The sequence below is a fragment of the Sceloporus undulatus genome, chromosome 4, assembly GCF_019175285.1.
Source record: "Sceloporus undulatus isolate JIND9_A2432 ecotype Alabama chromosome 4, SceUnd_v1.1, whole genome shotgun sequence".
Taxonomy (NCBI): Eukaryota; Metazoa; Chordata; class Lepidosauria; order Squamata; family Phrynosomatidae; genus Sceloporus; species Sceloporus undulatus.
The window spans coordinates 154,206,960-154,233,503 of record NC_056525.1 but is presented as its reverse complement, the minus strand read 5'-3'; the positions used below and the strand labels follow the sequence as shown (position 1 = coordinate 154,233,503).

General features: G+C 41.1%; 1 long non-coding RNA gene across 4 annotated transcripts in view; it reads right to left on the bottom strand.

Moving 5' to 3' along the window:
- The window catches only part of LOC121927744, a 216,173-nt gene that overhangs the window by 113,669 nt on the left and 75,960 nt on the right, over nt 1-26,544 (bottom strand). The window contains exon 3 of one of the 4 annotated variants that reach the window (XR_006103319.1): nt 15,169-15,234. The exons of the other annotated variants lie outside the window; for them this stretch is intronic. This is a non-coding gene — a long non-coding RNA (uncharacterized LOC121927744). The remainder of the gene's footprint in view (nt 1-15,168; nt 15,235-26,544) is intronic. 4 annotated transcript variants of the gene reach the window in all.

Genomic DNA, 26,544 nt, shown 5'->3' with positions numbered 1-26,544 from the left:
TGTGGCAAGTTTTCTCCCCCTACCACCTGCCATGGAGAAGCAACAAGTATCTGCTTAGTCCCTTTCCACCACTAGGCCTACCACTAGGGCTTTCCGGGAAAGCAGCCAAATGGCTGATAAGACCAGCGCAGTTCCCAAACAAATGAATGGCTTGCAGAGCCAGTGCAAGGCAGCAGACAAAATTTCTGGTTTAAAATTCAGAATCAAGAGGTTTTATCAGGAGATTTGTCAAGAAGTACGAGGTCCAGGGTATCAGATAGGTAGGTCAATAAGGCAGTCCAAAGGCTGAGTGTTCCAGAAAGTCAAGACAGGTCAGCAATCCAAGAAGCAAGGTTTCAGTCCAAAGAGCAATGGGAGCCAGAGATGGAGTACTTTCCTCTAGAAAGTCATATAATCACTGAGGCAGGCATCTTGCAGCTGCTTAAATGAACACACTGCAGGTGTTCAGGTGTGTCTGATTGCCAGTGCATTTCTGATAAGGCCTCCATGACCTTTGAAGGCATTCCCTTTCGTCTCAATGCTGACTGAAGGTAGGCACGGTCCCTTGATCCTCCTCCATGTCCAAAGACTCTGCTACTGGGAGACTTGGCTGCTGAACCTCCTGAGATGCCATGGGCTCTACTGGAGTGAGCACAGTAGAACTAGGGCTCAGGTCCCAGGGGAGGCTCCTCGTCCTCATCCAGGGGAGGCTGGGCATGACAATGACACTGATTCCCTACTTCAAATCCACCAAGAACAACATGTTTCTTGCTTTTTAATGATGCATGACAGGGTGCTGAAATCTCTATTGGGATGTGGAAGAAAGTGACCCAACTGCCTATGCAATGCATAAGCAATGCATTTTGAATCTCCCTATTCACCCTTCCCTGTGTATGCCATATCAATGTATTGGAGATTCCCTTTATCCATACAAATTTGGTGAGGCAAAATAGCTGACAACATCAAAGTTATTCCTAGCAATCTAGTCTGTATGACTGGCAGATCATGCAGAATTTGAAGGGTAAAGGGCCTTGCCCTTCAATAAACTCAAGTCATTCCCACTGAGACGAATGACCAAAACATAAGGAGGAAACCCATCGTACTCTTCAAATAACAGAAGCAGCAAACCCTGCCAATGAAGGTCTCTCCTTCCAAGCCACTCCACTGTGGCATGCTTGCTTAACTACAGTTATTTGGCAGAGAGCATTCCCCATATGGACCCTCACCAATGGGCAGACCTTCATCTGAAACAAGAGCTTTTCTTTCTCCCCCAACCTTATTGGAGGGTCCCTTGAGACTTTCACTTGTGCTTCCAGGTGGAGGAGGAGGGAAAGGATCAAAAGGACCAGGGAATGCTGGCACCTATAACATTGGCAATGAAAGAGGAGAGATGAATTCTGATAGATTATCTGATCCCCACAGACCACCTTCTGATACTGGATCTCTGTCATCTCTATGGGATAGAGATTACCGGATAAATCCCTCTCACACAGGTCAGGTGTATAATGAGCAATTGCTTGCTTCATGAAGGCCAGAAAGATTTTACTCAAATCACCCAAATTCTGGAAGGCTTTCAGGACCAGCTTAACTACAATTGAGCCCCAAAATGGCAGTTTGGGGCCTGGCGTACTGCCAGGTAAATATTATGGCAACAAATCAGAAAAGGTCAAACATACTTCTTAAATATCCAGAATCTCTAAAGCCCAATATGCTGGAATGATTATGAATCTAAACCTATGGCAAAACAAGTAGAGAGACAAGCCCAGTCCTAAATAAATGGACCCCAAATGCTGCAATGCCTTGAAGACAACAGTATTGGTAAGGGCCAAACACTCAGCATGACAAAATAAAGGACATTGCCTGGATCTCCTGGCCTGTATTTAATTCTGTAAAGTTCTTAAAAGACATAATCCCACTTTTACTCCCTCTGATAATCTTAGAAGTATGGATCTGTTATACTGCTTACTGCACAGAAAAAAGGTTAAACCCTTAGTTCTAATGCTCTGCCTCAGTGGTTCCCAAACTTTGGTCCCAAGATTCTTGGCTTTTGGTCTCAGTAACTGGGGCTTCTGGGAATTGAAGTCCAAAACACTTGAAGGACCATAGTTTGGGAACCACTGTGCTTCTAGACAAAACAACCAGCTCACCAACTCACAATGCTCCCCAAAAGGCAGTCAACTGGCACAAATGGTCAAAACAATGTGGCCAACCAAGGTATAAGTGACCAACCAAATGCCCCCTAACATGCTAAGGACCTCAAGGGATAATGGTTCACACCTTTCAGACACTCTGCCCTGCTCCCAAGACCATCCTCTAGTGCCTTGTGAACTCTGAAGTTCCCTGTGTTGTCCTAGCACCCTTGAAGCAAAGGAAGTAATGAGACAAGCAGGGACGTAGCCAAGGGGGGGTTCTTGGGGTCCGGACCCCCCCTTCCATTAGAAAAATGAATGGCATGTGCTGCTGCGCCGCCGCACTCAAGCCCCATTATAATGGTGGCACTTAGTCTGGACCCCCCCCTTCCTAAAATTCTAGCTATGTCCCTGAGACAAGCCCACACAGCAAGAATGCCAGCCACACCTGCACCCCACCAGTCCTCCGAGGCAGTAACTATACATGTTCCTGCTGTGGGGACAGGACCAAAGGAAACAACCTGTGATCTCACGGCAAAGACACTGACCAACTCATCTGTTAGCCTGGCCCTGCCCTCTCAGATCACACAATGAGAGTAGATGCCAAATGTGTCCAACTGACATCTGATCCTGCAATCCAAACCACTAACAACAAAACCAAGGCAGCAATGAACACTGCCTTCTGCTCTGTCCCTAAATATTCACACCTTGATTTTCAACAACCAACAGAGGGAGCAAAGGGTATGGGATGGGAGAACGTGATACCCTTACTCCACTGTAACACTCAGGGGCTATACAGACCACCCCAAAGGGGCGGTCTGCAGCTGGCCCTTGCCACGGCAACTTCACACTGCAGCCCCAATCGGGCCTCCGGAGAGCACAAAAAGGAACCTCAAAAAGCAGCTCCTTTTTGCACCCTACACACCCTACACAGCTTTATGATGCCCTTCAGTGTTGCATCATGTGGATGTAGCACCGGAGGGGTGTCATGATGGTGCGTGCTGTGTGGACTGGCATGTGCCAAAATGGTACCCTGGGGGGCGTGGTTAGGGCATCCAGCATGTGGATGCTGTGTCCTAGCTCTGCCCACAGGCCGGTACAAAGTGCCAGTCAGTATTGGGCCTCAGTGTCCAGGTGCAGCCAAGCCACTTGGCCTCTGTATGAGTATGCAGCTGAATCCTGCAAAGACAGAAGGAAAGCAGTATGTAGATGGCTAGCATATATAAAATATAGTCATTACTAACAGAAGGAGCAAAGCCCTATTATAAGCTAGCACTTAGTGGAATTATTTGTCACTATTCAAATGGGATAAAGGGTTTTAGGCAATTCTTTTTGATTAGGCAGCATTAATTACCATACATACACAAAATCACATGGTGGTCTGAATGGTTTTCCCATCCATTTCATTTTAAGACTCAACCACAGCTTAATTATCAGCACAGTTATGCAAACAGCAGAGATTTGATTGCTTTAGTCAATATCCTAGCTTGAGGGTGAACCACCATTTGCATGCAGCAATACTCTTTGGCTAAGATGATTAAACAAGTTAATTTCCCCCTCTTTCTGGAAATAGTTACCTAATAAGAAATTGTTATTACTACAGGTTTACTAGCCTTCCTATAAATTTGTTTCCCTACAAAGTTTAAAGACATCATTTTCCAGGACTCTAAATCATAATGCCAGCAGAGTTCATCCTCTCACTCCTCTCAACCATAACTTCATGTCTCACCAATTAATCTCCATGTGATTCAACACACCTACTGTCATCCAAAGCCCTGTGTGCCACCAGAGAGATTAGTGGCCCGGTCTAGTGACCTCAATATACACACGAATCTCTACTTGCAGATGGATATGTGTGCATTTGTGCAAAGCTTTGTTAATGATTGCACAGAACTGAGAGGATTAAATCTCTTCATATGTAAGCCTCTGCAGACAGACATATACAGTGTGCCCACGTAATACGTGGCTGTGCCTCATGTGGCTTCCAGCATACGATGGAAGTCACACCAGAAGTTGCAGCACCACATGCTGGAAAAGACAATGGTGCATGTGCTCGTGGTATGCTCGCTGAGCATATTTTTTTAAATATGGTTAATAGTTTAATTTGGGTTTAATGTTGACTTTTAACATTCACCACAGGCATGAGCCCCATTCACTTGAACAGAACGGATCCCCTGTGTAAGGGAAGGGATGCCTGTACTTCAGATAATATATTTGGTAGATTTGTACAATCCAAAAAACAGTTGCTTTACTTTTGAAATTTTTAAAAGAAAGTTACTCTGCAAGTTACCCAAAATTACTTCACAGAAGTCAATACAACAGTCCTGGTGTGTGCATAAGAGATAGAGAATCATGTTGTTCTCTTTTTTTTAGGCAACAAACTGTGCTGATGCTGACTGCAACTCCCAACAGCCCTAGCCAAATAGCTATTGAGGAGGATTGCTTGGAACTGCTGTTCTGCATACCATCTTTAGTTGAAACAATCAGGGAAAAGGGGGACGGGGAGAAATAGTTTTAACAGTAGCAAACATCCCACTGCATTCGATTGGCTTTCAGGATCATCTGAGCTATATGAGGCCCCTAACCACTACAGCTGGAAATGAAGCATAAATATGAAACATATCCAGTCTATTCAAGTGTATGACATGTAGGGATTGGGAAAAGCTTTCCGATGTCACAGTTTTGCATATCCATGATTTTTCGATTAAAGTGCCAGTGAGGTAACATGGCTGTTCTGACACAAATGTAATATATTTTTATTCCTCACCTGAAGCTCTGCTAAGTTTCCTTATGTCTACATTGGCAATTTTCTAATTGCCAGCCCTTCACTTTAAAGGAGGATGTAGATAAATTTAACATTGGTGCTATGACATACTCACCAGCTTCTAGTGATGATTCATACCCTCTGGTAAGCCATTCAATGCAAGATTCCAAACTCAGGGCATGTGTGTCTGTTCCTCTTCCACAGTTTACATATTTCTAGTGGTTTGTATCCCAGGTTCATAGGATTGGAGATATTTAGGGTGTATCTATACTGCAGAAATAAAGCAGTTTGACAACACTTTAACTACCAGAGCTCAATGCTATGAAAATCTGGAATTTGTAGTTTTGTGAGCTATTGAGTCTTCCCCTGTTAGAGAGTTCTGATGCCCCAGCAAACTACAAATCCCAGAATTCCATAGGTCTGAGACATGGAAGCTAAAGTGATATCAGACTGCTCCCCCACCCCCACCCCAGTGTGGCAGTAGCCTTAACCCTTCCCTAAAATTTGCTCTTCTTTGCCTCATCTTGCCTGGCTTCTAGATATCCTATACAAGTAAAAGTATTAACCATGCAATTATAGAGCAGCTTAAGAACACGGAAGGCTGGCTTTTATTGAATTACAACACTTGTCCATCTAAGTCAGTATTGACCCAGGCCAGCCTTGTCTTTGGCTAGTGAGTCAACTTTATTAGGCAGCAGATGTTTGGATAGGGGAAGGAAGCAGGGAACAGCAGCAAGATTTTTCAAGGCAGTGCTATGTGAGCCATGAAACCTGTACTATTAACTGGGGGGGGGGGGTGTGGTGATGATGATGATGATGATGATCTTTATTTATATACTCCCTTGTTCCAAGACTGGGACTCAAGGTGACTTACACGTTAAAAAGATTACAGTTAAAAACATACAAAAGTCAATATTAAATCCAAATTAAACTATTAACCATATTTTAAAAATATGCTCTAAAAAGATTTTCAAAATTACACATATAAGCTTAAAACAGCACTTATAGCCCTTTATTAAAAGCCTGCAATTCTAAAAGTCTATCTGTATTTTAATTAAGTCTTCACTTTATGGTGGAAGGACAACAAGGAGGGGGCAACTCCAGTCCCGCTAGGGAAGGACTTCTAAAGTGTAAGGGTAGACACTGAGAAGGCCATCTCTTCTGTTCCCACCAGTTGTATCTGTGAAGGGGTTCAGACTGAGTAGAGGGTCTCTCCTCTGGATCTTAGGGATGGGACATATTGGGAGATATGGCCTATCAGATAAATTAGGTTGCTGTCTCTGACACAGTATCCCCCAGCACTGGTGTTATGTAAGATTAAACTGCCAATATGATTAGTTTCTGTGCATGAAATGTGGTGACATCTTTTCATTTACCTCAGCCAGCAAAGCATCATTGGCAGGCCTTGATGTCTGCTCGGCATTAATGGCAGCAGTGTTTCAAGACAAATATATTTCCAGCCTAACCTGCAGATGACAAAGATTGAGTGTAGGGCTGTCTGGAAGTCAACCATGCCTTCTACCAAAGAGCTTAGAAAAAGTACTTCTTATTGTTATTACATCTCCCAGAATCTCCATGCCAGGGCTCATGCTGGCTGGAGCTTCTGGGAATGTATCTTTAAAAAGTTACTTTTGCACTCTTTCCTCTGCCACTGTAATGCAGCTCTTCCTCAAGTTTGGGAGCTCAGGTTCTTTGTTTTATGTAGCTCAAAATCAGAGCTAAGAAGCTTTCTGTATATTCCTACAGTGAGTCTATTGGCACAATGACACGCACAAATGGCATAAAATTCACAAAGTTAATCAACTAAAGAGGAAGCAGGAAATGACATTGTCCTGTTCCAATGAGGTCACCAAAATAATTATAACTTTCCAGGAAGATCTTTTACTAGAAAAGCAATCAGTAGCCTAGTTTAAAGACTAAACAAGAATACTAAATCAATGTAGAGACCACACAGCTGACAATAATGAAATGAGACAGTGATAAATTCAGTTCACTTCCGTAAGACTTTCATGGCCACCTATGGATTGTATTAGCATTTTGGTGCTATTACATTCTAAAGGGAGCCTTTCCCCTTTAGAAATTGTATTTCTATAAAATAAGCATTTGAGCTAACAATATAACAAAAATAATATCTCCTTTGTATTGGCATGAATGTCTGCTGAAATCTGGGGGCTTGCTATCATTGTCCTCATATTTTAAAAAGGAAAGAAAAATGATCCTGGCAACTACAGACCAACCAGTCTCCTCAATACGATTAGCAAGCTCTACACAAGACACTTACAGTGGAAACTCATGGACTGGTTGGAACAAGAAAACATACTTGCAGAGTACCAAGCCTACTTCAGGGAAGGCTGATCCACCATAGACCAGTTCCTTGTACTTCAACACCTCAATGAAAAGTATACCATCTGCAACACAGTCTCTCTCTATGGCATGGTACAGATGGTGGAAAAGGGGTGGTCCACAGATGCTTCTTTTCTTGCCGGGTTGGAGGCAGGGCAGCCTCACCAGCAGGCACTGCAGCTCCAACCTGGCGCTTTTCCAGGCTACAGAGAATCAGCAAAATGCTGCTTCCCCGTGGCCTGGAAAAGGGGTGTCCTTGGGGCTTCATGACCCAGGACACCCCAACAGCCTCAGCCAGAGGAGAAAGGGGCCACTTGGCCCCTTTCTCCCTGGCGCCATTCCCGTAGCCAATTGGTGGCTGCGGGAATGAGGCACGTGGCAGAAGGAGCTCCATATCGGAGCTCCTTCCCACACCGCTGTTAAGCCTCCACAAGCAGCCTGGGGTGGTGCAAACACGTCATGCCTGCGCCACACCATTTGGACACAGCGCAGCCATGACATCATAATGGCGGTGCCTGTGTACACAGGGCGCTGCCATTATACCGCCACCAGCACGTACTAGGGTTAGGGAGTGTGTACATGGTGCGTGCTCTCTAACCCTAATACCAGCTCTGGTACACCACTTTTTGGCGGTCTGTACCACACCTATATTGCCTTTATAAACTTTAAAGCAGCTTTTGACTCTATGAACTTTATCGCATGGGGCTTAAACCATTCCCCAGCGCGTTCTAACCGGGCGCGCAGGGGCGTGCATGGAACACGATGGGCACCGGATGGGGCCCAGAACTCGACTTTACCGCACGGGGGAACGCCGCCGCCGCGCGTTCCCATCGCGTCCCAATTCGGTTCCAGAGGGCGCCATTTCTGGGAACTGTTTCAAAGCGGGCCCAGAAATGGCGCCCTCTGGAACCGAATTGGGACACAATGGGAACGCGCGGTGGCAGCGGCGTTCCCCCATGCGGTAAAGCCTCATTCTGGGCCCCATCCAGTGCCCATCGCATTCCGTGCACGCCCCCGCGCTCCCCCGTTAGAACACGCTGGGGAATGGTTTAAGCCCCATGCGATAAAGTTCATAATCTCAATCCAAACTGTGGGGAAACTGGAGGCTTCCTTGATTGATCAGCATCTAATATACCTAATTCATATGATGCATGAAGGGACCTCACTCAAAGTAAGATGCAATCCACAGAATCATCTCACCAACGCCATTACTACCGGGAAGAGTGTTAAGCAAGGTTGCATTCTACCTCTACTCCTGTTCAATTTTTACATAAATGACATGATGGGTCATCTCAACAACAAAAATTTCCATCCTCCGAAACTAGAAGATGCTTTATGCAAATGATGCAGCTGTAATTTCAAGAACACCTATTGCTCTACAAAGAGCATTAAGAACACTAACACAATATTGCAAAGAGGACCAGCTAGAACTTAACTACCAAAAAACTCAAATGGCATTTGCTAAAAGGCCCAGGAATTGAAACTGGATTATAGATGGTCACAAGATTGAACAGGTCTCCTGCTTCAACTATCTGGGGGTAATCTTTTAAGCTACCAGAAATAGGAAAGTGCATGGGGACTATGCTGCTGGCAATGAAAACAGGAACTCAACAGCTATCCTCAAATTCTTATGACAAGAGGAGGCCATTATACACTTGCAGCATTCAAACTTTTTGAAGCCAAATCGGTTCCACAACTGCTTTATGGGTCCCAATTAGGACCCCTTCCCAACTGTGCACTATTAGAACTTGTGCAATCCAAATTTCTAAGATCAGCATTTCAAGATCCAAAATGTGTTTGTAATGTAACTCTGAGACTGGAGTCAGGCTTTATGAAAATGGAGGCCAGAGTGTGGATGACCATACTCAGATACTGGCTCAGACTATCCTTCTTTCCCACCCACCTTGCTTTGCTTACTCTGACTGATGAATTCCAATCTACATGGAAACAGATGGTGATGACTAAAATTTCTCCAGATCTTTTGCTCAGCATGGGATATGAAAAAGCTAAAGCAACCATAAAATGAGTGATAGATATAGAGCAACAGCTAGACCCAGCTAGCACCCTAACTTTTATTGTTAATGACCTCAACAGATACTTGGTATCACCTATGGCATATTTAGCAAAACTTGAAATGCCTAAACACCAAAGAGTTTTTGCTTTAGAATGATGCCATGCCCTCCCTTCAGCTGTTCTTGAAGGCCAATATAAGAAGATCTCCTTGTCAAACAGACTATACCCCTGTGACTCTGGCCAAATAGAGACAACAGAGCATGTACTACTCTAGTACTTTTACTACAGGGACATCCACCTCAGCCTTATGTCACTCTATTGTATAAACATCAAGGACACACCAGTCAATTTTACACTTCTTAGCTGCTTTCAGAAACTAATCTGGATATAACATCTAATGTTGCCAGATTTGGTGCAGCTGCAGTTAAAATCCAACAGGCAATGACCTCTGCAATAGGCCAGTATTAATCTTGCCCAGCACACTGGATTTTACAAGGATATTTGTAATACTGTTCTTAACCTGTGTTTTTACCTTTTTTATGTTGTTTTTACCTTGCTTTTACTATCACCTTCTTTTATTATGTAGCCCCTTTTTTACCTGTGCTGGTCTATGACCATGATAACGATGAACTGAAATGAAGCCACCTTGTCTGCCAGCCTCTCATCCAATCTTTCCAGTCCAGCAATTCCTAGCCAGTTGTTGGTGTGTAAAATATTGACGGGAGATTATGAGAGTTGTAGTCTTATACATCTGGAAGGCCTTATATTGGGAGAGTCTGTTCTAATTAAAATCAGCAGTTTATTAAAAAAAAACATGAAGATTCTCCAGCCAGATGAAAACTGAAACCACAACAGAGGATTGGATGCAAAAGAGTAGAAACAAGCTTTCACATACATTTTAGTTAAATACTGGGGGGAAATTACATTAATATTTTATTTCTAAATATAGTACAATCAGTTCTGACTAGCCCAACACTTGTGTAATAATTTTAACAAGCAGTTGATTTACAATGTCACTGCCTTAAATTGCTTTCGCAATACCATGGAGGCTTCATGAACAAGACAGTTTTTGACAACAGATTAGAAAGAAAAGGTGTAGCACTGGTACAAGTATTCTGCAATGCAGGCCCAAGCACAGGGGCAATCAAGGAGAATATTTTTCCAGGGCATAACTGTGCTAGTCTGTTACAGCAATAGCAGCAAAAGTATTGCAATTTCTTAAAGACACACTTTTATATGGGCATTACATTCATGGCCTTAGAATCACAGAATCATACAGCTGGAAGAGAATGCAAGGGCCATCAAGACCAACCCCCTCCCATGAAGAAATACATAATCAAACCAGCCCTGACAGATAGCCATCCATCCTCTCTTTAAAAACTTCTAAAGAAAGAGACTCCACTATACTCCTAGGCAGCGTATTCCACTGTCGAAGAAGCTCTTAGTGTCAGGAAGTTCTTCCTAATGTTAAGATGGAATCTCTTTTTCTGTTGTTTGAATCTATTTCTCTGGATCCTTTTCTCTGGAGCTGCAATAAACAAATTTGCTCCATCTTCAGTATTGTCGGACCTCTGTATCCGTGGGCTTGCCATCTGCGGATGTGAGCATCTGCGGATGGAAAGCCCTATTCTCCCAAATGGCTGCACTAACAGATGCGTGCACATTGCACTGCCATTAGGAGGAACAGGATTTGAGCCCCCCCCATCTTTTTTTGTATTGGGGGTGTGTCATGATGAGTCCCACTCATCCAACTATTTTCCTATTGTGGCAGCTCCATGGGTTTTGTCACCCCACCACTGCCACCAAATTATATGACGAGAACCACCAAAACTGCTTATTTCTCCTTTTTTAGAATTCACTTTCAGATGGTACCTAGTAGTGTGGTTACTTATTTCAGACCCAGACAAGCTTGTAAGTAATTAACAATAATATAACCTCTTAAACATGTCTTCTCCAGGCTAAACATACCCAGCTCCCCAAGCTGTTTTTGAAAAGCTGCAGGAGAAGCCCAGGTTGCATATTGGCTGCCTATTGCCCAGCCATGGAGGAATGTGTTAGGAACCATCACTGAGTTTTAGATCCCACGTCTATTCCAGTGGGTCTTTGCTGTGCAATAATCTCCTATGTTTTCTTCTATTCCTGCTTCTGCTCTGTAGGTGAAGACCCTTGATTTGTGCCTATAACTGTAGGTGCCATGGCGGGTGATATACAAACCCCATTGTTTTGCTAATATTTCATAATCCCTCTGTTGGATGAATTTTAATTACTGAAAACTACCTAGGAACTCTCTTGTGACTGAAAAACAGGATATAAACAAAATAAATATGTAATATGAATACAATATGCTGCCACCAAATAGATACATTCAACTGTCTCTGCAACTAGTAAAGATTTTTCTGAACAAAATTGTCAGATAGCATTATTATTATCATCATCATCATCATCATCATCATCATCCTTTATTTATTAAATGGAAACTAGGGGATAGGGATGTAATTCTTTGCTAATTTCATTTTTAAAGGATGCAAGGAGTAATTTTAGCACTTTTCTTTGCATCATGAGTTGGGGACTTATCCTGAGCAAAATTTACACATGATATTTTTGTGCAATACTGAACACTGTGGGAAGACATCATTTTTCCTCCCAGAATGAGGATGAGATAAACAATCCTATCAGCATTTTTCAGTGAGGCATGAGAGGGAGGGGGGATAGATCAAGTGATTACCTGAAAGGTGACCAATTCCTTTTTCACACATTATGCAGTTAGTTGTGTCAGAGAAATCTTATTGATCAGACATTCTATTAAAGGCATATAGGCTCATTGTTACTTTACTTTATATGATACATAAAAAATACTGCATCCTGACAACTATCATTTAATTGAGAGAGTGACAAAAAATAATACAAAGTCTGAAGGGTTCGTGACTGAGGCTTAGTTATGGTAAATCTGTCAACCAATTCAACCTATTATTCTGTTGACCATGATTTCCCCCCTTCCTATTCTTCATAAATGCAACCCACTGTTCATCAAGCAGAATAAATAAGGCAACAGAACCATATTAGGAAATATCTAATTATACTACCAAGATATACAGATTTGCTTCACATTACTGCTTGATTCAAAACAGATGCATAACCATATGCATCTTGATTTGCCAGTAATTCAGTAGAATGGAAAGTTTTCCATTTGTCATAAACATACAAACACCTGAGACAGATGGGGCAGCCTGATCTTATGACCTGCCTAAGGTGCCTGCCACTTAAGAATGATTGCATCCATCCAAACTAGATGGAGTCTACTGATTTCAATGCATGCATGTGAAATCACCTGGGACTTCTAGTCTGCTTTAATAATTGTAAACAGGAAAGCAGGGAATGGTAGTTCTCCAGATTATTCAAATATAATCTGGAATGCAATTGTGGAGAGCATACCCTTCAGCATTTTACAGATGTACACTGGGATAGATGTGACTAAGCAACCTCAGAATGTGGCAAAAGTTATTAATGCGGAAGAACACCACAAGCTAGGAGTGGCTGCAGCTGTTTGGTTATTCCTGAGCCTACTGGGAAGGGCAAGATTCCATCCCCTCCTCTCCTCTCCTCTCTTCCCTGCTCCACTTGCTGAATGAACTAAGTACAAAATATTTTTCCACTTTGAACACAATTTGCAGCAAGTAAGCTGAGAACAAAGAAAAGTGGGGGGAACTGAGCAAAACTGGAGCGCTTTATAAGCAGCTGAAAAACTGGGGCAACAGATGTTTAATTGAGCCACCCCCTGGAAAATTGAAACATTTGGAGGATATAGGATAGTGGTTCCCAAACTTTGGTCCTCTAGGTTTTTTTGGATTGCAGCTCCCAGAAGCTCCAGCCAACTTGGCCAACAGTCAGGAATTCTGGGAGCTGAATTCAAAACACCTGGAGGAGTAAAGTTTAAGAACTACTGATATAGGAGAAGGAACCCTCTCCTCTCATTACTGGCCCCAAAATAGTAACCAGTTGGCTCCCACCTATGAAACAGATGAAAGCACCAGTCAAAGTATAAGTCTAGAAATGTTAGTAAAATAATTGACCCAAAAAACCTGAGTCAATTTATCCATGTGTCAATAGCAACAGCAAGTGCATTTCTATACCGCTTATCAGTGCATTTAAGCACTCCCTAAGTGTTTTTTTTTTGGGGGGGGGGTTCGAGCTATGTGGCTATGTTCTAGAAGAGTTTGTTCCTGATATTTCATCAGCATCTGTGGCTGGCATCTTGAGAGAATGCTGGCATGGAAGTGAGTGGGGTATACACACACATGCACAACCACAGACTGGGTTACCCTGGGTTGGAAGGAGTGATTTCCATGTTAATCTGTGTATTGTTCTGTTGTTGAATGGCAAGGCCTCAGGATGGGAGGATATGCAAAGAGGATTTGTGTCTGTTTAATTAGAGATCCATTGTCTGCTGGGAAACCCTGATCCTGAGTGGTTTTCATTTGCATTTGAGTGGTGAAAAGCAAGAGGTTAGTCCATCCTGGAAGCATCTAAAAGAAGCACAGACACTCCCTCTTAGGGAACAGCCGGGAGGGTATGCGCACACAGCTAGGAACTTAGGAATGACTGAGCTCCCTGAAGCCTTGGGACTGAAGGAGGAAGCAGCCAGCATGCCCTCCTTCCTTCGCTCCCAAGGTTCGAGAGTGGTCCCCAGACCTCTCCCAAACCTTGGGACTGAAGGAAGAAGTGGCCAGCACATGCTCCCCTGCCCTTACAGCACCTCAAACAGCTTGTCAGAGGCTTCGGAAGGGAAACACACGTGTGCACACTAGTCCTCCCCATTATTCGTGATTTTTTTGGATTCATGAGGGTCCTCTCCCCTAACCCCCACGAATCCAGATGGACAGCTGTATCTGTGTATGTGTGTCAGCTTTTCTGGGTTAAAATCAGGCAAAGTTGTCACATTAAAGTTAAAGGCTATAATAACTTTTAATGTAGTTGCAATGTTCTTTGCTTTGCCTTATCCTCTTTGTTGATATGTGTGCATTTTATTAGCCCTGTCCATGCCTGGTCAGCTGTCCCACATTTTGCACAGCCATGATTTACTGTAGTTCCCTCCTCATCCACTCAGCCTTTAGGATGAGCACAAATAGTTATGCCTGCCTGAACATTGCAGGTTCTTTGGCCTCATTTTCCTTTGCTTCACCCTTCCTTTACATGCTTTGTTACATGTCCCTACATTTTACCTTCAATTTATCCACAGGTCATATCAAAATCCATAATTTTGGTCCCAAAATCTACCCTTGTCTTATACATGGAGTCAACATAGTCAAGTATATACAGTATTTGCAACATGTAGGTACAGCAGATTCTTCCATATAACAGTCTGCTGTTTAACACACAACTACTGTTCTGAAAGGTATGCTAAAGGAGATCTGGGGGAAAGAGTCGGTGTGCAAGTTGCTATTAATATGGTCTTACAGTGGCTCTGTGGATTCTTGTTAGGTCTGAGGATCTACTCTATAAATCAAAGGTAAACAAACTTGTTCAAGAAATATCTCAATTTGGTTTACAGGTTTCCTGTCCAGGATCCTGAATTTTTACCTTAGACTAGCATGGGGAAAAGATTCTTTTTAAATTTGGTGTTCCTCCTCACTGTTTATCTTCACTACACAAAAATTAACTTTTCTTTTCAGAAAATAATTATTGGTTGCGACTTTGCCTCCTCAGGTCACAGTGAGGCCAGAGAGGCAGATTCATTTGACAGCAGAGGTTTTTAGAGAAAAGGCTTTTCCAAAACAGAAAACAATTTGCATTGTTTAGCGTTCAGTAACTAAAGATTGCAATTATCAACAGCAGGATGAACATTGCACTTCATGAAGTTATGATCCCCTGTTCATTATATAATTTAAAATTATATAAGTGCAATTTATTTCTGCTAATGCATAATTATAGTGTTTCAATTACCTCTGTAGTGCTTCTTAGCAGTGTTGACTTCTGAAAATACTGTTGCTGTTAAAGTATTCATTGACTCTGTCAAAAGAAAAGAGAAAGGGGAGGACACATTGGGGCCCCATCTTTATACAACAAATGCACTTTATTTGCTTTATAAATTTGAAGTTTCAGTCTTATGCTTCCATCCTGTATTGAGAAGCAAATCCCAAGAAGGCTTTGCTTTTTCTCTTTTTACAATATACCTTAAGCCTTTGGGATACAATGGCATTGCTCAATACTGATTTAAGATTTATATTGCATTTTTGTTTCCAGATGTAACATGGTGATGATAACCAGAAATGTACAATAATTTAACTTCCCTTTTAAAAAATACATATGCTTTAACAGCCACCATATATTTTAAAGCTCCTTTCCTCAAAATGCTCCAAGATCTCATTACATTGGGTTTCTGAAGCTGCCTTTTACCTACTTAGTCAGATCACTATCCAACTTAGCAATGTTTATACTAATTGACAGTAGGTCTTCAGAATGCCATGCATGGTGTTTCTTAAGCCTACCTAGAATTTCCTGGTGTTGAACCTGGGACTTTCTATAACTAATATGCAACTTCTGTTTCAGAAGCCAGATCCAAATGGGTCAGAATATTCTGGGAGCAGCATGGTGTATTCTGACTCTGAAGCTGCCCTAATGTCTGTCTCCTCACATGTTACTTTGGGTACTCAGTTGCTATGGTGGGCAGCTGTGCTACCCAATGCCACATCACCTCTTCTGAGGCCAAAAACAAGGCACCCAGCCTCACTCACATGGCTAGGTGCCTCATTTTGAGCTCAGATGGAGCGACACAAGGCAGTGGGCAGAACAGCAGAATACATTGTAAACTACCACCCATCAGAGGGCGCTGAAAGAATTTGAAGGCAGATAACTTTTTATTTAGAAATGGTGTAAGGGGGGATATGTGATGGATTCAGTTCAGAACTGGCTGGACATTATTTGGAAAGTTTGCACCAGAACTAGGGATTGGGCCCTGCATCTTCTGGGCTGCTTGTCTGGAGGACATTTTATTTGGCCCATGTTTGTTTTTTGTTTTTGTTTTTAAATAGATTTTATTTATTAAAATTTTGAATCATACATACATTTCATCACCATTTAAACATTCTTAACACATTGTCTCGATAATTCATAATATCATAATTACACAAAATAATCTGGGGAATGAAGGAATCTCTTCTGATATGTGAAATTCAGCAAAAAAAAAAAACCCATTCACAATACACTTATTTCTTATGTTATCCTTCTACTCTCAGTTCTTTCCTGTTTGTCTCTTTCCCTTCAAACCTAAATTCTCCATCCAAATCCTTCAATTATTCTCACTCTGCATCTCTTCATCTTCCTTCTAGTGTTATCCATACTACATTCTCTCACCTTCGGTGACATACTTATCCCTTTATTTGGCTCATGTTGAGAACCCCACCCACCCAAACACCCACTTATGATATTTCCTCATTTAGGACCCCAGATATGCATATGGTGAATGTTCCATTTGGTAAGGTGATACTGGTGTTCTTGGAAGTACAATGACTAAATCAAATTAGATGTTCTGCTATAGCATGTGTGGCTGTGGCTTATATCATTTCTCAGTAGTCTATACTATCTTGAGCTTACCAGGACATTTTGCTGACTGCTGAGTGACTGTCTCCACTATTGTACCAACTAGTGACATGTAATATAGCTGACTTACCAGCTTTTGAGCCTTTTTCACATTTGTCTGATTCCTATAGATTTTCTGACATACTATCACACTTTTAGTCATATTTCTGTTGACAGAGCAATGGACTGAATGGTAAGTGTGCAATTCTCTCTCTCTTCATTTGTTCCCATATGAATATTAGGGAAATACATATTATGTGTGGTCATGGTTCCATTCAAAGTTATTTTTCAGTGATGCAGCATTCAAGAGTTCATTTTCCTCTTTTATAGCATGATGAAAACAACATCATAATCAGCAACACAAACATACAATTACATTCTATTATTGAGAATTAGGCAGCATGAGGAACATTCTCACTGTTCAGTTTAAAACTTTAATAAGCCATAATTCAAAGGTATTCCTACCTTTGGTTCCTTAGGCAATGAGGAGAAAATGTAAGAAACTAGTTGAAAGCTGACTTACAAAAGCAAGTGTTTAAATATTTAACTTTTGTTTAAAGTGCAATTCTAAACACATTTACAAAGGAGTAAGTCCAATTAATCCCAATGGAACAAAGGTGATGTGTTTAGGATTGTTGTGTAAGCTATTGAAAAATATGTCACTATGATTTCAATTATACTTCTAAGTAAGAAGGCTTTAAAGTTTCTGGTACTAATAGTGTGAAACTGCAGATATCAAACATCCTTTTCTCTCTCTCTCTCTCTCTCTCTCTCTCTCCTGTGTGTATTTTTCAGCCAAGGACTTCCTGATTATGGGAAAAGATTCTGCCATTTTACTCCAATTTGTATGGTGTACTCACAAGATTTGCACCAGGGGCAAATAATTACATGTGGGTCAAGAAAGTATTTGCCCTCTTCAACAGTGTTTCCCCCCCCCCCATGGATTAGACCAGAAACACATGAGTAGAAGATGTTCTGAAGCATGCTGCTGTTTGTGGGTTGCTCCACTGAGCTTCATGAGGATAGATATCAGAATCTTTGAAGAATCATCCTGCCTAGCTAAAAACATTTCACTCTCTGAAGCAAAGGACAGAATTTTGCTCACTCCCTGTTCCATGTACAAAAATAAACCAGACTGGCAGTATTTCAACATTGGTGATGGGGTATCATCCTTTTTGCTTCTTCTGAAGCTAGTTTAAATCCTAACTCCCCCAAAAAGGCACATGGCACACCCAGATGTGCTGCATAGGAAACCTTCATAAGGAACAGTCAAGGAATGGCTCAATTAGCTAAACTTCTCTATGGTGAAGAATATGTGTGCACAGCAACTAACAATTTTGATTAAGGTTGTAAAGACACCAATAGCTACAGAAATAAAGGCATTATTATTATAAATTATTATTACTCTCCATTAAAGATAGAACTATCCAAGACTGCTAAGCTAACAGTAAACTGACAGCATTGACAGATTGGCAATAAATGCCATCCTCAGGACAGAATGGGGGCGTAGCATCCACATGACGGATGCCCCAATGCTGCCCTGATGCCACCATCACGCCATGCTCCCGACTGCATGGTGAGTGGCATCACAGCATTCCTTTGGTGCTGCGTCCAGATGATGCAGCATCAAAAGGAGCACCAGAAGATGCCACTGCAGTGGCAAAGGTGCCCTTTCCATGTTGCAAAAAGGAGCCACTTTTTGCAGCTCCTTTTTGCACCATGGAAATGGCAAATCAGAGCTGAGGTATGTAGCTGCTGCGGCTCCAATCCGGTGCTGAAAGGAGCAGCTGCAGGCAAGTAATTCTCACTTTTGGTAAAGGTTATAAGGAATGGAGGGAAGGATAAGTGGAAAGATTCCTAGGAGTATTATAGTCAGACCTTCGTATCCATGGGGGATACATTTTGTACCCCATTGTCCCTAGCAGCAGTGCACATGCCACCATTGGAAACAATGGAGCTTGCCATCTGTGGATGGTAAAATCTGCAGAAGGCAAGTCCACGGGTAGTGAGGCTCCACTGTGGTTTGTATCTCAGGGTATGAGGAAACTTTGGACCACTGAAAACTACTTAAGCCTATCACAGCTGCTGTCACTAAAATATTTTTCAATCTTCACGCATTGAACATTGCTTCATTTCCAACAGCCTTCTGATAGTGCCATACCTAAGAGCTGGAGCATAGAACGTATAAAGAACTGTTAGCAAACATTTTGTTTTTTTCTAAGAAAATTCCAAAGAATTAGCTATATTCATCTGGACAGAGAGATAATATTGGTGCGATAATAATGACAAAATCAATATCTGATGAGCTGATAGAGCTATCATATGAATTTGGATAAAGAACCAAAGATGCTTCTATTACTGAATTAGGTTAATATCAGGTCTGAATCCTCAAATGTGTTTGGGGATTTGGATTCCTGGTAGCTCAAGCTGTATATTCCCTGTTGATCCTCCAATTTCTCCCTATGTTCTTCACTGGTAAATCCACTTTCAAATGAACAGAACAGTCAAATACTGGACACCACCACAAAACTTCTGAAATACAAACCATTTTAATATATAGTTGGCCCTCCATTTTCATAGGGGATCTGGAAGCTCGTGTATATTCCAGCTTCATAGGCTTGAATGGGGTGCACCCCCATGTGTGCAGCCTAGGCACACACACACCATTGGAGATAGCAGACATTGCCCTCCACAGATATTCAAGGGCACAGATCCTAGATCAGCGAATTAGGAAGGGCAACTGTACTATATATGAATGCTCTGCATTTTAAAGACTCAGAAATTGTGCTTATGGTCATGGTATTAAGAGAGCTCAGTAAGAGGCTCTAGGTTGCGATTTAAATTGCTAAACAAACAGCCATCTCTCCTAATTTTTTGGATAACATTTCCCATCACTCCTACTCAAAATGGCCAATGAATGTTGGATGTTGTAGTCCATCAATCTGTACAAGCGTCTAGATTGGGTAAGGATGTGATAAGCAAATAAGGTATGGATTTGCAACACAGCATAGGAAGAGGGAAAATTGGTTCTTTATGTTCCTGAATATGACTATTTCCTCTTCTTTGGATATTAATATATTTTAGGATTTGAAATCTCAGAAACAATTATTTTTATCATGCATCACCTTCTTTAACCATCTTTTGTTAGCAAGCAACTGATTTTTTTTTAAAAAAAAATTAAGACATAATTAATTTTTTAAGAGCTGAGTCTGGAGAGTTGTTGTTATGACATTTCTCTATAGAAACTATGCCCTAGGTACTGCGAGAACTACTGTGACAGTAGTTTAGAAATAATTGCTTCCAAAAACATTATTCATTTTAATCTGAAAGCTGATTAGCACAATCACCTTTGGGCAGTTTGGGTCTGAAAGCTTGATGGAATTTATCTAAAATAAGTTCAGAGGCAAAACTGAAAGTTTGGAAACAAAAGGAAATTACAGGGTCACTGAAAACTGTGAAGAACTGGCTGGCTACATGCAACGCTTTATATCTATTAACCTCAAACAATGAGAAAGTTAAATTCAGGTTAATCACGGAAGTCAGTGAGAAATTAGGAGGCATACATGTCTATTGGACTAGAATTATTATTATTATTATTATTATTATTATTATTATTATTATTATTATTATTATTATTCACTGGTGTCCCAGGCACTCTGCATGATGTTCACATTGCGTGTGACAAGGAACATGTTACAACCTCATAACCCCAGTTTCTTAGCAAGATTCATGGACTTCTGCAGTGCCATTTCATGGGGTCTGAGAATATACCACTGTCATGAGAAAAGAAACACAGAAAGTGCCACCTGTAGCCTCCAATTCCTTTTTTGGCACCTCCATAAGTTCCCTGAAAGTCCTCCCAGCCTCCTTGGTTTTTTTAAAAAAAAAAAAACATAAATCTGACAAAAAATCATCCTAAAGGTATTATTGCTCAAGGCATCACAAAAATGTGGCAGTTTGGCAGTAAATTGCTTCCTACTAGCCCCTTAAAACAACTGAATATTTCTAAATACTGCTGATTTGCTAGGGAAACATCAATATATTTCTGGTCACTATTTTTTACTGCTTAAGAAATGTAAGAAGAGGGGACTGCCTCTTCCATGCAGTTACCGATCCCTGTATCAAAAGAAATATTATGTTTTCTTTACCCTGATGCACACACACATAACATCATCCTGCTTAGGCACCCGTGCATCTTGGCAATTATTATTCATCAGCAATTCTACAATGTTCTTTAAGTTGTTGCCACACTGCAGACTTTATGCAGCTTGACACCAGTTTAACTGTCATGGTGCTTTTCTATGGAATCCTGGGGTTTTTAGTTTGTTGTGGCACCTGAGCTGTCTGAGAGAGATGGCTAAATTGCTCACAAAACTAGAAATCCCAGAATTCCATAGCACTGAGCCATGACAGTCAAACTACATTAATTCTGCAGTGTAGCAGCAGCCCTACTTCTGCTTTACAGAATGACACAGAGTAATAGCAATAGCATTTACATTTCTATTCTGCTTAACAATGAACTCGGCACTCTCTAAGTGGTTTACAATCTGTAAGTCAATTGCCTCTAAAAGCTGGGCATTCATTTTACTGACCTATTAAAGGATGGAAGTCAACCAGAATATGGCAGCCAGGCTGGTCACTGGTACTTCCAGGGCCAGCCATATTACACCTGTGCTTAAAGATCTGCATTGGCTGCCTATTCGCTTCCGGGCACAATATAAGGTGTTGGTAATGACCTATAAAGCTCTAAATGGCTTGGGCCCAGGATACCTGAAGGACCGCCTCTCTCCGTACATTCCGCCCCGCACCCTCAGAACATCTGGGCAGCAACTCCTTAGGGTGCCAGGGGCTAGGCTGTCCTCCACTACGAGGAGGACATTCTCCATCGCCGCTCCGGCCCTTTGGAACACGCTGCCCATAGAGCTCCGCTCGAATACCTCCCTGGCCCAATTCAGAAAGGACCTTAAAACCTTTCTCTTCCATCTGGCATTCCCCGAATAGAGTTCAGTGGGCCTCCCTTCCTCTCCTGTGGCAAGGAGGAAGGGCTAACGGGGGCTTTGTATTGTTTTATATTGTTGTTATGCTGTTTTTATTGTATTAATTTGGTTCTGTATTGTATTGTATTTTATGTTGGAAACCGCCCTGATCTACGGAAGGGCGGTATATAAATAAAACTTTTATTTATTATTATTATTAACCTTGGAGCCCTGCAATCAAACTCACAACCTTGTGGCTGCAGTACTCACATTTAACCACTGTGCCACCAGGGCTCTTACCGTTAACAATTCAAGAAATAGAGAAAGAATGGGAGATAGCGGGATGAGACTTGATCTAAGAAGTGAAATCTCAAGGACATGTTAGGTGTGCTTTTAAAAAAAGGACCCCTGTTTATTTTTTTCCTTTGTAATGAGATACATATAACTGTCCCCCCAAATAATTCTGGTATTTTCAAATTGGGTAAACAGGTATAGAAACTGGGAACCAAACTCTCCAAAGTTGCTCAGTCTTTCTCTAAGCAATGGATAGAAATAATTCACTGATAGTAAGCAAGAGAAAAGGGGTAACTGATTTTCAGCCAGCAAAGAATGCAAATATTAGAAAAAGGTACACATAGACCCTCAAAGTGCTGTTCTGCTCATAAAGGACAAGTAATTGGTTTCTTGGTATATCTGATTATGATTCTTATCAGGTCATTGTAACTCTTCGTCACTACGTAAATATCAGGCCTTGATCAATTCACCTGCATTATAAATCTGTCAACAATGTTTAGATCCTTGTTGGCCCAATGGAAATGTCAAGGCAAGTTAATGTGCCAGATTAATCATTGCTCAGTGTCAGTTTGATGTAAAGTCTGAGAAGCAAATCAAACCACTTGGGTGTGCACAAATTATTACATAGCTTTCCTATAATAATATATATAAGTCTTTTTTTTTTCATTCCACAAATATAATAAATGCATGGAAAATAAGATAGTACCAAAATATTGACCTGTCCTGCAGGATGGTTTTAAGAATGTTGCTTGTAAAGTGCTTTACTCACTGCCAGTGAGTGCTATATAAATACTACAGTATTATTATTAATATAAATAATATCCAGTTTTAAAACTGATTTAATTGTACCACAAGATTTTTAATTGTTACTTTTCAAAATTATTTGGGTCAACACTTGCCCTTTATGGTGAGACTCTCCACACAACAAAGCATTCTTGTATTTTGGCTTATATTTACTTCCCTTTTCTTCAGAAAATAGTTGAAATAATTTACTATAGCTGTGGAGATGTTCCCAATCCTCAGTTTAAAAGCTGGGATATATATATATCCCTTCCCTTTCAGTATAACAAGGAATTGTGTTCAAGTTATTGCTCTCAGTGGTGATCTATCTCCTCAGGGAATGTCTATTCATTTACTCAGCCAAATTAAAGTTGATTAATGTTGTTATTGATCGTCATGTCTTGTTTACTATTACAACAGATTCACAGGTTAATTCTACCACCTTTGCTCTTGACACCAAGCCTACTAAATTATCGACTTCTGCAAGTGTGCTGGTCATTATTTCACTTATTCACTGTAATGAATTTTATATAGGCAGTGCTTCTAGTCGGCTTACCTTTTCCTGGCAAGATCCTATTTCAAAATGGATGCCTGAAATATCATCAAATTATTGTTCCAAATGCAATATTGCTTTCTTTTTCACCACACTACCTTTCTTGTGACTTCACAAGAGAAACACTAAGCTCAGCAAAAGACAAGAAAAGAATAATTGTTAGACTGTTTTTTCCCTATACAACATTTCTTAAATAGCTGGGTGAAAATTGCAAAGCATATTTTATGGACACAGTCTTTCATTCATGTGCTACTTGTAAGGTATAATAATTTAAAATGAAAGTATCAGGAAGATAGTTCAGTATTTCAGATGCTACCTATGCTTCAGTACAAAAAATGGAAGTATTTGTACTGTGGCTATACATGCCAGAATGGTATAGTGGAATGAGTGCTGGGCTATGACTCTGGAGATCAGGGCTCAAGTCCTCACTTGGCCATTGACACCTCCCAGGTAACCTTTGGCAAGCCACCCTCTTTCATCTCCATAGGAAGTCAATGGCAAACCCCGTCTGAACGAATTTTGCCAAGAAAACCCCATGATAGGTTCACTTTAGGGTTGTCATATTTCAAAAATAACTTGAAGGCACATAATAACAAGAAGCAACAGCACATACAACCACTATATAACTCACTGTTGCTTAATACTCCATTTATCTTCCCAGTATTGGCGGTGTAAATGATTTCCGAATGAGTAAGCTTCCACTTTTATATTTTATCCTGACACACTGTATTCATTTCTAAATAGTTGGGTGACAATTTGTAGATCAGAGGGGGAAAAAGTTGGCCTCTTTCCTGACTTGTAAAGATCCCACTCCTACTTTTTACTCTGATTGGCTGGCTATGTCAAAGCCCGGACAAAATGTATGGTCTTGTTACCTCAAGGTTTGGACCCCCAGTATCACACCTCTTATATTTTATTGTTATGCCCAAATTGGTAAGGGCAACCCATTTAACCTGAGAGTGTGTAATGAAAATTTCTCTTTCTGTGGACTTACCCAAACAGAGCTGACACAGATACTTGAGACACCAAATTTGGTTTTTGCCACTATGCATGTAACATTTATTAAATCACAAAAATAATACAGACATTAAGTTTCAAGAGCTCTTTCATTCACTCACACATTCATACAATACTTACACACTCTTTCCTTCCACTGAACAGTGTTCGCGAAGGCTGGGGATGACATCGGTGCCACGGGTGATGCCAACAAGATGAGGCTGGAAGGACCATTGTCTTTATACTTCTCTTCTCTCTGGCCTTTTGGCTGCTGAAGTTTCACAATATTGCAGCCCATTACTCAACTTTTTCTTTCTGAAGAAGACATGCTGTTCAAAGCAGTCCATTGTTTTGTCAGTTCCTCATCTTGTTCCTCTTCGTTGCAGCTCAGGAGAACAGCACTTCCCTGGCCATAATTTGTTGTTTGTCACACCTGGGCAGCACCTCACTTCAGCTACCAAATTCCTCAGCGTTCCTCATCTCGGATGCCAAATCCCTCCTTCACATCAATGCTCTGTGCAGAACCATCTTGTTTAGTTCTTTAGCTTGTTTTAAGGCCATGTTCCTTGGTACTTTGGTTCTTCTGTGTCTAAGTCAAAACTCATTCACTCATTTCACATTATATCAGATTAATATTAAAAGGGACTCTAAGTGACGATGACCTAGGAATGGCCTGGAATTGCCCCTACCGTAGGACATCTGGCCCAGACCAGTTGCCTCCAGCAAGGGAGGGAACAAGGCGCTCACTACAATGAGATGACCCAAGATATGAGCATAATCCCTTTCATCTATAGAGGGTGATGATGGGATTTTGGGTACAGGTGACAGTGGTGCTTCACAGACAGGGGTCACTCTTGCAAGGGCAGGAGTTCACCTTTTGTCTAAGGCAGTAACACAAATCTCTTAACATTTGTTTCAGCTCTCAACTTTTTGTCTAAGATATGCAAAACAATCATGAACACATCTACTGCAATTCCCATCCAATATTCTTTCCTGTAAAACTATTTGGCATAGATATAATCCATTCAGTCCTTGATTTCTGCCCTCAAAGCACATTTTTGGTAGAAATACGACCCCTTAGACAACAGCCCCAGTGTAGTTCAGAAGCAGGCATCCATGCTGCTGGTTTTCCTCTAGATTCCTCAATAGCTAGCTGCCCAAGTAGCTATTGAGCCATTTCTGTTCTGGAGGTCTTTCAATTGGAAGCAGGTTCATTGTTGGTGAAGGATTAGCAAGGCCTTTTACTATTCACTTTTTACCACTGTTGTTTATTTAGCTCATGTGTGTGTGCCTTTGTGCCTTTGTGTGTATGTTGCTCATTCCCTTAATAATAATAATAATTTGTTTTATTTAAAAGCATCAGTTATGGGGAACACATTGAAATGTGCCAGAGTTAGAGCCCTTAAAAGCATCAACTAATTTGGAATTGCCTCTGGAGTTCTGTGTGATTTGGGAACTGATAAAAATAGGGTTGATATTCCAGACTGTCTGTTGCCCCACTCATACTATAACTCTCCTATGATCTGTTATGTAAATTTACCTAAGACATATTAATTTGTGAGTGCCTTCAAGGACCCATGGCATTTTGGGTAACAGGCTTTTGGGATGAAAAAGGATGTGCTACGGGGAAAACAGCAGCTGCTCTTGCTTCCATGGACTTGCTGATTCACAAAGTCCCTTTCCTGAAAATTGGGAGTTATTTCATACATTTATTTTCATTTCCAAAAATAGAATCTAATCTGAAAGTGTTTCTTTTTTATTTTATTTCTTGACCAGGAGCTTTATTGACCTTAAATCTCATAGAAGTCCAGATTAGTAGTCTTGTAGAGGAAGGCTTCCATGTTCCTGGGGCTAATGTTTTTCTTCAGTCTTTAGGTATTTTATTTCCTACTGTTGTCTTCATGCTGTGATTCATGCTGCCTCCATCCATTATCCTGCTCTTAACAAGCAATGGGAATCATGTCCACATCTCCCCTCCATCTTCCTTCCATATTACAAATCAAGTCCAGTTGGAGATTTTACAAAATAGACTTGTTTAAAAAATGAGTCTTTGATTATTAACAGGGGTATTTTTTACAATTTTACAAAGTTAAAAAATTCACAGATGGTATTCTGTGAAATAAACTAATGTCAGAATTGCAG